This window comes from Diadema antillarum, unplaced genomic scaffold (assembly GCF_040938485.1).
Source record: "Diadema antillarum isolate AM-2024a unplaced genomic scaffold, OU_Dant_1.0 seq00000798_RagTag, whole genome shotgun sequence".
Taxonomy (NCBI): Eukaryota; Metazoa; Echinodermata; class Echinoidea; order Diadematoida; family Diadematidae; genus Diadema; species Diadema antillarum.
Genome location: NW_027271682.1, coordinates 3,420,651 through 3,434,917, shown reverse-complemented (window position 1 = coordinate 3,434,917; position 14,267 = coordinate 3,420,651). Strand labels below are relative to the sequence as shown.

At 38.6% G+C, this 14,267-nt stretch overlaps 2 pseudogenes; both read right to left on the bottom strand.

The window, feature by feature from the left end:
• Positions 1 to 1,951: 1,951 nt before the first annotated feature.
• Positions 1,952 to 4,450, bottom strand: LOC139739434 (uncharacterized; annotated as a pseudogene).
• Positions 4,451 to 8,310: 3,860 nt separating this feature from the next.
• On the bottom strand, positions 8,311 to 9,934 carry LOC139739432 (uncharacterized; annotated as a pseudogene).
• Between the last annotated feature and the right edge of the window lie 4,333 nt (positions 9,935 to 14,267).

The following is a 14,267-nucleotide window of genomic DNA, read 5'->3' as shown; positions in this document are numbered from 1 at the left end:
AACCTACCATTTTTTTAACAACTAAATTGCATATTTATCAATAATATAAAGGACTTCATCAATTCCAGGTATCAATATCTGATTCTCACATCAGTGACATAATCGTCTCGAATACGAACAAATCCCATTTTTTATTACTCTAATATTACAAGACACATTAAACAAATATTTATAGAATGCTTTGTAACAAAACCTGTTTCACAGAACTCCTTAGCGGTAATAAACTCACAAACAGACTAATAGTTTCAAATTCTTTACTCTGATTACAAGGAACATTTAACAAAAAAAGAAGGCTTTGAAACAATACTGTGATAAGGGTGAATACGTTGGCGCCATCTTTGTTGATTTGCAAAATAGCTTTTGATATGGTTGATCACATGATCCTTCTATCTAAACTGGAAAACATGGGGGTTAATGGCATAGAACTTGAGTGGTTCGAGAGTTATCTCTCGAACCGAAGAATAAGAACGTCAATCAATAATACTCTTTCGGATGAAAGATTATTAACTAGCGGAGTGCCACAAGGATCCTTGTTAGGACCATTGTTGTTTAGTATATTTATCAATGATATCAATTCGGTTTTTTCTGACTGCAGGGCCCATTTATATGCCGATGACACGGTTATTTATTACTCACATAAAAACCCGAAATTTGTAGAAAATGTTTTGCAAAAAGAGTTTGTATGTATGGAATCATGGATGGCTGATAACAATTTAAAAATCAATTTTGATAAAACTGTTTGTATGTTACTTGGTACAAATAATATGTTAAAAAAGCAAGAGTATTTGCATGTCAAACTTAGGGGTAAACAATTACTTCAGGTGAAAAGTTTTAAATACCTGGGAATTTTTGTAGATAACAAGTTATTATGGGATGTTCACATTGAACAACTATGCAACAAGTTAAGTAAAATGATTAGTTATATGGGTCGTCTGAGACAGTTTGTTAATAAGACTGAATTGAAACTGATATATAATTCTATTGTGTTACCTCATTTTGATTATGGTGATGTAGTGTGGCAATCCGCCAACGGTAACTCTCTTTCCCAACTTCAGAAGATGCAAAATAGAGCCGGGAGATTAATTTTGAAAGTAAACCCTTATTCCCATATTACTACCAGTGATGTTCATTATAGCTTAGGGTGGAAAACAGTAATCAATAGACAAAAAAATTCATCTGCTTTCATTTATGTATAAGATTATGAATAACATGGCCCCCGAATATATGAAAGATATTTTTAAGTACAAGACATCACCATACTCTCTCCGTAATCAAAACGATTTACAGTTACCTCGGCCAAAAACTAATTATTGTAAGAGATCTTTTTCATACAGAGGTGCATCAGCGTATAACAACTTACCCAATGATTTGCGTCAAATTTCCTCTTTACCCGTTTTTAAGTTCAATTTAGTTAAAACCGAAATCGTTTCTATTTGAACTTTTTTTGTGCTTCAAACCTTTGAACAATGTGTGATAATATGGTATATATGTAGTAACAATGTAGTAATGTATGTACCGTTCTATTTGTGTTTGTGTATATTTTATTCTATCATCATCAGTCCCTGATTGTATGAAATCTTTGTGTACAGGGCCCCATGGAAGACCAGAAGTGACTGTCATTAGTATATTGTCACTACTGAAAATTGGCTACCCTCCGTATGTATTTTTTTCTTCTTTACTGACCTTTATGTATGAAATGTGTTGATTTTTAGTACGGAAATAAAACAACAACAACAACAACAACAATAGCTGTTTCACACAACTCTTTAAATGTTTTCATTATTTTCTCAATTTCCATTTCCTTTTTCCAATTCGTAATCAACTTCAACTTCCGTCATATCGTGTCGCATTTTATACATATATGTTATAAACATGGATTAAAAACAGTAAAGTTTTCTTTTTCAGAACAATCATCAGCATTTAAGTGTTACAAATCAGTAGCTATACGATATCATGGTTTAATGCGGAGATCATAAAATCTCTGATAGACGGGCATAGCGTACTCGGCATATCCTGCAACAATTTGCGACGGCTTAGATGATTTCGTGGGATCGGGGGCTTTCCCGAAACTCTTGCTTTGCATGGCGTTGGATAAGACCATTGTATTCTTCAGCTCCTCAATGGAGATAGGCCCCACGTCTGTACAATGCCAGTTTAGCTGGCTCGGGTCTACGCTGTCCCACTCGAGCATTTTGGGCGTGAACTCGATCCCCATTGGCCGAATTTTGTTTGGACGTGATTGTAGAAGTCTTCAAGGTCGTGATAGATGGTCTTGAGGTTGTGTATGAAATCTGCCGGCGCACCGGGAATTGATGTTAACATCCGTTCGGAGGAACGAAACATCTTCTCCGGATGGCGAACTAGGAAGGAATGTTTATACTTGGCGTCGACGACGTCGAAATTACCACGAATACCTTCCACCATCCCCTTGACGAAGAGTACCTTAGAGTTTGGGTAATCAGCATTCAGAATCTTGTCGATGTAGCTGTACGTATACTTGTCATTCAGCATGCCTGTATAACGTGGGTCTACCGGAAAATGTACAAATACAGAAAATTCAAATTCAGATTTGTCTGATATACCGCCACCCGATAGAAACGAAATGTGTTTGAAAAAGATATTTATTTACGGTGATACAAAACGGAGTGCAGTCCTCGTAGGCAGGACATTATTTTGCTCATGCTGGACACTTAGTAGCCTTCTGTCAAGGCCCTCTCGCTGTAATGGGCGAGCGAAGCGAGCCCAGCCGCGCGCGACAGCGCAACCCCACTCAGCTGGACTCTCTTCACCATACAGCGAGAGGGCCTTGACAAAAGGCTAGACACTTAGTGACCCTATGCCCGTCGTTAGCTAAAGACTATCCTTTTAATCCCATACAATGCCAGAAACATGAAGAGGCTTGTATGTGCACATAAAAACAAGCACACAGACAAAACAAAAATGGTCTAGATTTCGATGGCCCTTTCTAAATAGTGCAAATATATCTTATCTTAATTTTGCCCTTTTTGTTTAAGAGGTACAAAATTATCAATGAAATTCAATTAGGCCTTACCTCTTTTTTATTAGTATTGGTGTTGTTTTTTTAAAGCGCTGCATTTTCCTTCGATGTTCGTTTGGAAAATTAGAAATTGGAATGAAAGAAATAAGTTAAACTGGTTGTTTACTTGTACTTTTAAAGCCGTAGATCTTATTCTGGTGAACGATGGAAGGTGGACTTATCACAGAGGGCTTCACAGGTGGCTCATAGATTGATTATAATGAGAGTTTTAACAGATGATCCATCTTTCTTATAGAGGCCTGCTAATAAACCTATGATACCTATTTCAACGGCGCTTGAGGAGGCGTTGTATAAACCATCGTTTGTGGTGTACGAATTTTGATTTTTAATCTTAATATCATTTCATAATATAATTTTGATTTTGATATCATTCTTTTGCAATGAGGAATGACGTGTTTACAGCTAGATGTAGCTACTTTCAGGGTCTGCGTTTATTGCTTCCTACGCTTATAACTGACAGATTGGTCACACAGAACTAACATTATCTATTTCTATCATGATTTTTCAATCACGTGCGAATAGAAAAAAAAACCCTAATATCAGTGAATTACAAGTGTCCTGTAACTCCTATGTGCTTCCATGTAATGTGTGCGACAAGTACAATAATGGGCTTAAGTGCTGGTAATTACCGGGAATGATAAATATCTCCCCATCAGTATATCTTTTGGTTCGGACCAAAGGAGTAGCTGGCCAGGTAAGTGTAGGAACAGGGAGGTGGTGTGAAGAGACCCTACTATGCACTCAAAATAGCATGTTGACATCAAGTGAACACTTTTAACAAGTTCTAACAAGAATTACTTGACATCGACGGATAACATTCATCCACTGGCCAAGATCAATCCGTTTGGGACTAGTATAATGTTCACATTATCTGAATTCAATTAAAAATGTATATTCTTGCAATCAGCAACAGCTTCAATGAACTATATAAAAAATAGGTTGGGTTTTTTTCAAAGAACAAAAACGTAAAGCTTCTCATGGGAAAGTATTGTGAATGAGAAAGCATGACTTTCTGGGACCCTGTAAAGCATTGCATTCTGCGGTTCCTTGGCATCGTGCTAAACAATTATACTTCCCCGTACTTTGTTTTCTTTCATGACGGAGTTTAGTCAGGCCAATTTCTCTTATTCAACACTAATAAGTCCAAATCAAAGATGATGAGCTTTATTCAATTTCAAAGGTTCTAATATAGGGTATATTGTGATGCATACCAGGCACACTCTCTACCCAATTTACTTTCCTCTCCGGTCCGCAGTAGTAGCAAGCCAGGTAGGGCTCCCAGAAGACTTCCGTGTCTCCTCGAGCCGACATCGATCTCGCGAACGCGGTCGCGACCGAGCGTGGCGTGCTCCAGATCATGATGCGAGCTTTGTCGTCAGTTGACGATGCCATGGCGGACGAATATTATAATGGAATTCAGATCCTATAAAAAAAAAGGAGCAGATTGAAGATGTTTTTGCTTTGTCACTCCCATAGTACAGACTTTTATATGCCAAGTTCAACTGTATGATGTTAAAAACCGACGTGTGTGCCACATATTAGAATTACAATACATTAATAGGGCTCGACACATATCTTTCTGGTGTGCCGTATGGGTCGCTTAAATTTGTAAATCTTAATTTTGGTGGTCTGAAATTAAAGAAACATTGTAATCCATTTTGAAACTAAGTTGCTCGATCGGGCAACCAAAAGATAAATTTTGATGGTCCAACAACAATTTTTCGTGGCCCCATCGGACCATCGCCATTGTCGAACCCTGCATTTAATTTCATAATTGTACATCTTTATATAAGACTTCGCTTCTCTTTCATTACTCTGATGACATAAAGGGATACGAATGTTGGACTTGAGACATTCTCATCTTTCGCAAATCGTTCGCGTGCCCCATAAAAACAGTGCTTCAATTCAATGGAAAGTCCAAAGCCCCCGTTCCACTATCACGATCTGAACCCCGATCTATCCTGATGTAGCAGATCGGGAGAGAGCAAAAGAGTACTGGGATCGGAAACATCGTAGCAGCAGCGTTTGGAGGACGGGGTTGGAGCGGGCAATTTTTCAAATCGGGAAGAAATTTTGAACCTGTCAAAAATTTTCCGGACAAGATACGCGGGCTTGATGCATGTGGGGATTTTCCTGCACGCAGGACAATATTTGCAGACGGACAAGGATTTGGGCGAGTTTGCATGCGTCTTACCTGCTGACCCGTGCTACTTACGTTCTACTTAATACGTCCATTCCGTTTGACCTGCGTGTAGGCGCATGGGTGGCAAGTGAGGGCTGACAACTCTGTGACGGAATTCCTCTCAAGGAATTTGATATGGCAGATGTCCCACAGAATGTCATGCAGATGACACGCGCTTCCGGCGCAAAAGAATAAATCCACGGGCAACTTATTGGTACTTCAAGCGGGTCAACTGCCTGTGACTTGCGGCAGCTGCGGGCCTCCTACTCGTGTTTTGCGTGGACCTCTGCGGGCGATCCCCGCGACTCACCCGGAAAAAGGTTTGGTCATGCTCAAAACTTGGCTGCGGGTAAATCGGACTTTCGTGCGCACCTCCGGGCAACTACGGGCGAGATACGCGCTAGGTATAATATACTGTCAGGTGCGAGCCAACTGCTGGGAGGTCCGGGTAGCAATTTGTTTCCCCCAGCAAATTAACCCGCAATGCTTTCCCAGACACAGTGTGACAAGGCCTTGAACATGCTCAAAACTTGTTCCGGGTGAGTCGCGGGGGTTTGGCCGCAGAGGTACACGTAGAGCACCAGTAGGAGGCCCTTAGCGGCAGCACCTCGCTGGCAACTCATACGATGGTACTTCGCAGATGTAACGCAGGTACTTCGCAGTCCCAGTATGTCGCTCGTAACTGCAAACGGATCTGTCTAGCAGGTGAGATGCAACGGAACTCGCCAACATCCATGTCCACCCGCAGAAAATAAAAAATCTCGTGCTGGAAAGTCCCTACTCGTAGCAAACCCGCGTAGCTTACCCGGAAAGGTGTGGCAGGACCTTAAAGAATGCGATGAATTAGAAAAGTATCTTGATTCTTTGAGAGATGGTCCAGAATATGGCGCCTTTGTTATCATGTTAGTAAATGTACAACAGGGAAAATGTCAAAGAAAATTACAAGCACCAGCTTTGTGACAAAACAGAGCTTGGCGGTCACATGGGTCGCTTTTCACAAGCGCAGAAACCAACCAGGAAATTTTCAAAAATAATGGCGAGGCACGTCAGTGTCAAAGGTCAAGAAATGCACAAACTCACCTGTGAGTTCGTCTGCTCAGTAGCCACTGTTGATAGGGTGGTGGCCAGGAATATAATAGAGACAATCATACCTATTTGTAAGAACTTGTTTTGAATAGGTCTTCCAACCACCAGGTGTACTGTACCGATTTAATAATTAACCACACATATCTTATGAATCTCTTGATTGCTTGATGTATCTGCAAACAATATAAGATACAATTCCAGGTCATCTATAGATGGCTTATTTTTGTGCAAAGTTCACGATTTACGACAGTATAACAAAACCTACCGATAACAAAGCAGAGGAAATCACAAGTGTATGAAGAACAACAGCGAGGCCTGTCTTGCAGTTCGAAGTCCATAATGTATTCGGCAAATGTTATTCCAGCTCACGTACTCACAACCATTTCATATTATTTCATCATATGCACAACACACGAATTACACAATTGGAATACACACACACGTATGGTATAATACATGCACAAAACTGAAAACCTACATGTATTTTATGCCAAATTTTCGACTAACGTAATTTTGATATCTTGAGCTGTGTATAGAATATACGTTGGCACTGGTTGGAGTGTTGAGATGTGATGACTTACTGTAATTGCCTCTGCTACGTGAGTATGTGTTGGATGCAACCTATATCATTTTCCGCGAAAGCATGCGAAATTTAAAAAAAAAATCACACGACTTTCTAGTTTGTTTGTTGTTGTTGTTTTTTTGTCAGAAGTTGATGATGCTTTAACGATGATTTTAGGGGGAAAGGGCTACAGATGCTATATTTCTTTCTCAAAAAAAAAAAATGTAATTTTGATTATATCTTTGTGTGCAAGCAGCTTCCACCATTTTGTTCGCCTGATTAATTCGTTTTGAATCATGCCAACTTGCTTTATGGTACACAATATGTATGTACACGTAGAAAAATACAAGTATTAATAAATACCCCTGTAATTATGTCATTAAAAGTGTCGGATGTCTCACGATTTTCTTTGGTACAGATTATTGTATGAAATCCTCGTCACTTTGCAGTTATGGTTGTTGGTACCATGAACAATACAATGCGCAAGACTACTGATATTGGAGGCTATTGGCATACAAAGACAACTCTAAGAAAAACAGGTTCAGCGTTGCACCTTTATCAGTACTGTGCAACTTTGCACCTTTCAGACCAGTAAGAACCTTTGAAGGTGTAAAGTTGCGATGTGGGACTTGTCAAGATGTTCACTGGTCTGAATGGTGCAAAGTTGCACTCATAAAGGTGCAGAGTTTAACCTATTTTTGTAAGAGAGCAGCAGCACAAACTATTTTCTTGTAATCTGGATACATCATTATGTGTATCTCCAGTTCATCATAGGCTGAAACAATAGTTGTCGAATATGATGAAGAAGCAAGATAAAAACAGAGAGAGAGATCAAGATTGTTGACAGTTCAAAGTATCCTATTAAATCCGAAAAGAAGGGTAGGAAAATTAAAACTCAGCGGTATATATCAATAGTCAGGTATTTCTTCGTATTAAGTTAAAATTAATTAAAGTGTTGTGTTAAGTTGTTTTGAAGTTATTTTGTTTGGGGTTTATAGACGACTTTCCTCATGCATTCGAGTGTCACTCACACTTCCGTTACAAACGTTCCCCTGACAAGCAGTCACAACTCCAGAACTCACGTGCAACACGTAGAACTCATTCTATCACATGTTTACTTTACTACTGTACCATGTCCTGTAATTGATGATTGATACGATCGTATTTTCACGTTTAATGATGCTATATTAAATGAAATATACTATAATTATGACGTTTGCAACAGTATGTTGCTTGAAAATAAAACAAAAAGGAAATGAAGAAAACATTTACTCTGTCATAATAGGTATGTAATGCCAAAAAAAAAAATGATTAGCGTATTTTCGACTACTCCAGAAAACGCCCTATACATGTATTATATAACCTCTCTGATTTTAGTCTAACTGCAATTATGAACATGTTAATTCATAAGCTTATACAGTTCTACGGTCGTATACGGCGTTCATAGAATCGTTGATAAACTGGCATGGCGTGCTCGGCGAACTCCATGACAATGGGGGATGGTTTATAATGCTCTATGGTTACCAGGTCCGGCGCCTTTCCGAATCCTAGTCCCTGCATGGCGTTCATTAGCACTACAGTATTTTTTGTCTCCGGGTGAGAAATTTCCCTACGTCTGTACAATGCCAGTTGAGTTGGCTCGGATCTACGCTGTCCCACTGGAGCATTTTGGGTGTAAACTCAATCCCCATCACTTCACAGTACTTCGGTAAGATGGTCTCTGGGTAGGAGACGAGATCATCCGCGTCGATAATGGGAGGTGAGGTCTGGCCGAATTTTATCTGCACGTGATTGTAGAAGGCTTCCAGGTCGTGGTAGATATCCTTGAAGTCGTTTATAAATTCCTGCGTTTTGCCGGGTACCTCTCGAGAAAGACGCTCCAAAGAACGAAACATCTTATCTGGTCTTCGTACCAAGAACGAGTGCCTGTACGTCGAGTCAACGACGTCGAATTTTCCACGAATGCCTTCTACCATTCCTTTGACGAAGAGGACCGTCGAGTTCGGATAGTCGGCATTGAGCAGTTTGTCGATGTAGCTGTAAGTGTACTTCGCGTTCATCATTTCTGGAGAAAGTTAGAGACAGTATAAAAGTGTAGAAGAAAAGACAAGTCTTTACAATTCAGCTTTTTACGGTTTTACCTATGTTACCGTAATCATGGTTAAAATTTAGCCAAGATTTAAAATTCTCGCATTTTCCATTCTGAATAAAAGAAAAAACAGAGAGAGATGCCAAAAGTAGAAAGCAATGATTTTTTTTTTTGGTTACGTCACAGCATACTCACAATAATTATTGATTCGCTTTGATGATTACAAACAGTGGTCTCTACACAGAACACGTCGAAGAATTAGCTGAAGATATCAGAAAATAACCATCAATATCACATCTGCACATTTATTGATTGTTAACTTTGTCTCTATGTAAGATTGTATAGTCGTATAACCAGGCCTTTGTGACAATGTAGGAAGCTCTGGCAGAGCGCCACGACATTGTCATTACTCCAGTACATCATGGTTTTAAAGGGACATTCCAGACGATTTTCATAATTTCACATCATGTAGTACATAAATCGACAACTCCATATGTGGAATTTATTATGGTTCTTGAGCAGAGAAACAACACTTTGAAAAATCTTAATCAAATTAGGCCTACACTGAACAAGGATGATGACAAAGGAGGTTCACATATTTCAGAAATGTAGCAGTGTAATTCCATTACAATACCGCTTGCGTACGAGTTCACCTGTGTATAATCTATGCATGCCTTCTTCTTTTGTTCTGGTTCCTTGAGCCCCAACTCATGCATTCTTATTGACATGGCAGCTCTTTGACCGATACCAGAACCTTGATTATGGCGACCACGTACCAGGCATCTTGTCTCCCCAGTGCTTCTTCCTCTCCGGACCGAACGAGTAGCAGGCTAGATAGGGCTCCCAGAAGACCTCGGTGTCGCCGCGAGCCGACATCGATCTCGCGAATGCAGTCGAGATCGAGCGCGGAGTGCTCCAGATCATGATGCGTGCCTGTTTCTCGGTCGCGGTCGTCATGGCGACGTCCGATTGTAAAACCAGGTTCTCTCCTCCTCGGTCAGAATGATATACTGAGGGGTAAAAAGTAAAAGAAAAAACAAACCAAATAAACAACGACCCGCCATAATAACAGAGCAACCTGCCATTTACTTTTTTTCCCCTTATATACCTTTTCTCCTTCTCCATTTACATAACTAGGCCTCTTGGTCCTCGCAGCTAATAAAGATTTAAAGCATTTCGTCATCTTCATTAGTTCTGATGAGAGGCTGAAGGTTGTAATATGAATTTCACATTTCACCCTCAGACCAACGTCGATCATGTTGTTGTATTAATACGGACACCTTTGTCTGTGAAAAGATATGTACAATGACATCAGTGTGACAGTCTATAGCGATCGAGGGCCAGGCTGTCATAAGACGGCAGAAAAGACCGATTTGTTCAACTCGCCTTATGATCTACTGCCCTAATCAAGAACTGTTGTGTATCACAATCATACTCGTGTATAGTGTGCCATGCTTGACGTATGAGCACTCTTTACCAGATTTCATACGAGACTCGGGATAACAAAACGAGAGTTCCAGTTGAGGTCAAGTCTAAACAGCTCACGTTTGTTATGTATAAAGATGCCCCACTACTACACACACTTTGTATTATGATGGTAATCTTGAAAAACTTACCTGTAAGTAAATTCACCAATATGTGTCAATATTCGTGGTGCGGTGGACTTGCTCAACAGTGTTTGAGGACATTACCGACGTTCTCTTACAGAGGCATTCATTCACGACAAACAGTTGCAAACGCGTATGAAAATCTTCCGCCTTCCTTTCCACGTGTCTCTTTCACTCTCTATCTCTTTCTTGCTGCTTTTGGACATTACAAAGCGTTTGCTCTGGAAAGCCATTGCGATGCAAACCATAAACATACAAAAGGGGTTCAAAGTCTTGAGGTCAAGGATCTAAATTATTATTCTGTAACAATCGACTAGATACACATGGAGCCTTGACGTTGACGGACGCACTAATTTGATACAGATAATATGACTAGCATAGAACTCATATGCAACTTTATAGGCTCCAATGCCTTTCAGGCAGTGATATTTGATTCTTAAAGGGATATTTGATTCTCAAAACATTTTTTTTTTCTCATTTCCCAGACTGGAGCAGAAACTCCCCCTCCCTCTCTCTCTCTCTGCCCTTTCGTCCATTACATTACGTATATAATTGCACTCTTTAAACTTAATGATACTATGTGTAACTTGATATTATAGTAGAAGCTCATCTGTATTGGAAATTTGCTCTCATTACGAGATATTTGAAAGAGTTAACAGCTGGAAATTCCTGAGGTAAATATCTTGTATTGAGATCAAAAGTTTGGCACCAATTTCAATTTGTGTTGATGTGTTCACGTCTGTACTTGCGTGGGTGTATGGTTTATCGGTTTCTTGTCGGTGCCTAATGAACACGGTGATTGCAGCACGTAGATACAAGAAACTTGCAAGAAGCTAAACAAACAAACCAGACACGAAATATGAAACCAAGAGTGTATCGTTAAGAAAGCTGGTTAATCATGATTGTGAGGGCTCAAGATAAGAAACTTTAATATAATCAAGGTAAGCCATTGTCTTCAAGTTAATTGCCTACAATGATGGATCGGGTATAATGTCTACAGGACCATCAGAATCTAGAAGGGAAAAGGTTACAGGTCTGTTAAAGGGTGTGTACAGTTCTGGTCGAGGTGAGGATTGAGCTTTTTAAGTTTTGCGAGATATTCAGAAACCACTCTATGAGATGTCAAAGAGCATGCAAATCTAAGGGGTATCAAAAGTTTATTTGATGAAAATCGGTTTTGAAATGGCCGAGATATCAAAAAAAAAAAGAAGGTGAAACAAAGAGATCCTAATGGGCATGCCGTAAACTGGCCGGTCGCCTTTTATGATTATCACTTTTTTGGATATGTCAGCCATTTGAAAACCAATTTTCATCAAATAAATGTTGAATCCTTCTTGAAATTACATGCTCTTTCATATTTCATAAGAGGTTTCTCATTATCTCACTTAGGATTGTTCAAATCGTGAATCCCCACCTAAACCAGTACTGTACAGTCCCTTTAACCTTCCTGAGCCAGTGAGTCAAAGATGACAAAGTGACATGCATAGGGTTAAAAACGTAATTAGTGACCTATCAACATGAAGTGACATAAAAAATAAAACATATACCAGAGAGAATAAGGGAAGAAATGAGAAGAGAACAAGTGAAAGGGCTGTCACAACGTCGCTCAGCGAAATGTAAGATCATAAATGTAAACTTTTATTGGAATATTAATTGAAGGTGATAAAAACGTGGACTGAATTCATTATCACCTAATGAAATAGTCATCATAATCCTTGCACAGCTGTGTGCAACCACCAGCTGTCTGAAGCACCTCTTCAATTCCCTCTTCAGTTTTCCTTGTTCAGCGGTAGGCATTCTCTTTTTTCCTTCAAGTCTTTCGATCCATTCTCTCAAGTCATGACATATAATTGTGTTTCTCCTGTTTTGTTCCGTCTTGTCTTACATTGTATTTGTGCTAAATATTTGCAAATAAGTATTTCATAACATTTTTCTTTGAGTGGTTCACAACATATACAAGCTTGCTTTTTAGTGGACCTCTTTTTTTTAGTGGAATTCTTTTTTTTTCTCAACTGAAGCATAACTGTATTTTTGCCAGTATGCATGCATATATCTTTATCTGTATCATTTATCCTTGCAAAGTCGAATGTATACGTTTATAATATAATTCCTGATTTATTCTGTGTTATGTTTCGTTGGGAAAAGAAGAGTGAAAATAAATGAAATGAATTGAAATGAATTGAATTGAATTGCCGATATAATCCAACAGTATATCATGCGGCCATCAACAATGACTTTGCAATATATGTATATATATATATATATATATATATATATATATATATATATACAGGTATCTGTCTCCTCAGCAAAAAGGAGTATACGTCAAGTATCTCAGCATGTGAACTTGTCGTTAGGACACGACTGAGCCTCTTAACGTTAAATTTCTTTGACAGCAGGAAAAGGGTTGCTCTGTCAAAATCCGCCATTAATGACAGGTTTCTGTTGAGTCTATAACAAATCGAGGGGAATCGCCCTTTCACTTTCCGTTTCGCACTCGTTTAATTGATTAACTACACAAGGAACGTCAAACTTGTGATGTGCCATATTTTGAGGCCGATTCCGTGATAAGAATAATAATGTATGATAACTTTCACCTGTCCTGGAGATTAAGTGGCTTGATCCCATCAGACCTCTCTTGTTCTTCTTTCTTGTTCTTCTTTCTTGTTCTTCTGTCCATCCTAGCTCCCTTCTCTTTGACCTCTATCGTGTTGTAAAGTCTTTATGGTCCTTCTTTCTTTCTTCCTTCCTACCTCTTTTCTGAGTTATCAACTGTCTGTGTTTGTTTTGTTTGTTTTTTATTGTCGCTACATTATTTTTGTTGACATTGCTCAAGAAATAGTGTCTGTGCCGCATCATTTATTTCATTTTTGTATGTCCTCTAAAGACACTTTAAAATACTTCAAAATAAGTATTATGTATGATAGGTTTTACGGTTGTTTGTTTGTTTTTGGATAACTTGTAACATATCACACTTATCTTAAAATGCTCCATGAATATATACATTTAGGTATATAACATAAGATTGGGGAATTTTGTCTTTCGAGTGATCTCCGCTTTACAAACTCCACTTTTCAGTAGATCACTCTTTTCCATCCATATCATGATTTACTTTTTGTTACAACTGCAAAGTATGCAATGTTCATATTCCTTCGTTCATATATATATATTATACACGTATATATACATATATATACACACACTATATATATATATACATATATATATATGTATATATATATATATATATATATATATATATATTATATATGCCTATTGTATAAACATTATATGATATGCATTGCGTATATAGATTGGTTACAATATAGCCTATGATTTATTGATGTATACCTTGTATTAAATCTGTTTATGTTTCTGTTCGATGGGAGTAAAAGCTTTATTGAATTGAACTGAATTTAAGTGAATTGAATTGAATAAGTAAGTACATGTGTACTTCCTTGATAAACGATTATGACATGCCCGTGGAATTAAAAGAAAGGACAATAGAAAAGAAAAGAACAAAACATTTAGGAACGGAAAATCTCTCATACCCCCCCCCCCCCCCCCCACACACACACACACTCATACCATCATCAGGGAGGTGGGAAGAGACTCTAACCACCTCCATGACATCATAATTATGTATATATACATGAATACATAATGTACACAAACACACATGT